Consider the following 1,459-nt stretch of genomic DNA (forward strand, 5'->3'; position numbering starts at 1 on the left):
TTGAATAGTAAATAAATTGGCTATATTTGCATCAAAGACATTCTGATCCTTGATTCTTATTAATACTGGAAAGAAACCTGAGGCACTAAGTTTCTCTCAATGACTTACATCTAATGGAATTTTGGAAATTCAGTGGAATCCATCTGTTAACGGTTTCATTTATTTAAAAAGCTGTCACGAATACGTTGTAAGCAATATTTTAGCTAGATGGCGAGATGGTTAACGTTCACCTAAGCTGTCTTGGTCTAACAGGGCCTGCAGCTACACTATATTTCTAAAAGTATTCTGTCTTCTGCCTTCACACGCATATGGTCTTGAGTGACATCTCATTCTTAAGCCATATGGTTTAATATGATGTCAGCCCACCTTTTGCAACTATAACAGCTTCAACTCTTCTGGGAAGGCTTTCCACAAGGTTTATGAGTGTGTTTATGGGAAGTGTTGACCATTCTTCCAGAAGAGCATTTGTGAGGTCAGACACTGACATTGGACAAGAAGGCCTGACTCGCAGACTCCGCTCGAATTCATCCCAAAGGTGTTCTATCGGGTTGAGGTCAGGACTCTATGCAGGCCAGTCAAGTTCTTCTACACCAAACTCGCTCATCCATGTCTTTATGGACTTTGTGAACTGGTCATGTTGGAACAGGAAGGGGCCGTCTCCACACTGTTCCCACAAAGTTGGGAGCATGAAATTGTCCAAAATCTCTTGGTCTGCTGAAGCATTGTGTTTCTTTCACTGGAACTAAGGGGCTGAGACCAACTCCTGAAAAACAACCCCACACCATAATCCCCTCTCCACCAAACTGTACACTTGGCACAATGCAGTCAGACGATCACCATTCTCCTGGCAACCGCCAAACCCTCGTCCATCGGATTGCCACTCCAGAGAACGTGTCCACTGCTCTAGAGTCCAGTGGCAGCGCTTTACACCACTGCATTCAAAGCTTTGTATTGAGCTTGGTGAGAAGGCTTGGATGCAGCTGCTCGGCCCTGGAAACTCATTCCATGAAGCTCTCTACGCTGTTCTTCAGCTAATCTGAAGGCCACATTAAGTTTGGAGGTCTGTAGCGATTGACTCTGCAGAAAGTTGGTTACTTCTGCGCACTTCGTGCCTCATCATCCACTGATCCCACTCTGTCATTTTATATGGCCAACCACTTTGTGGGTAAGCTGCTGTCATTCCCATTCTTTCATAAATGTTTGTAGATGCAGTCTGCATGCCTAGATGATTGGTTTTATACAGCTGTGGCCATGGAAGTGATTGGAACACCTGCATTCAATTATTTGGATGGGTGACTGAATACTTTTGGCAATATAGTGTAGATACTACTGATTGTATATACAGCCATTTCCCCCCTGTCTATGTGTGTACTTCATACTTGTCTTTACAAAGCATCAAGCAGCTGCTCAGAAAAAGCAGGGCACTATTCCAAACGCACAAATTTACAACACTCATTAC

The sequence above is a fragment of the Pygocentrus nattereri genome, chromosome 16 (genome assembly GCF_015220715.1).
Source record: "Pygocentrus nattereri isolate fPygNat1 chromosome 16, fPygNat1.pri, whole genome shotgun sequence".
Classification (NCBI taxonomy): Eukaryota; Metazoa; Chordata; class Actinopteri; order Characiformes; family Serrasalmidae; genus Pygocentrus; species Pygocentrus nattereri.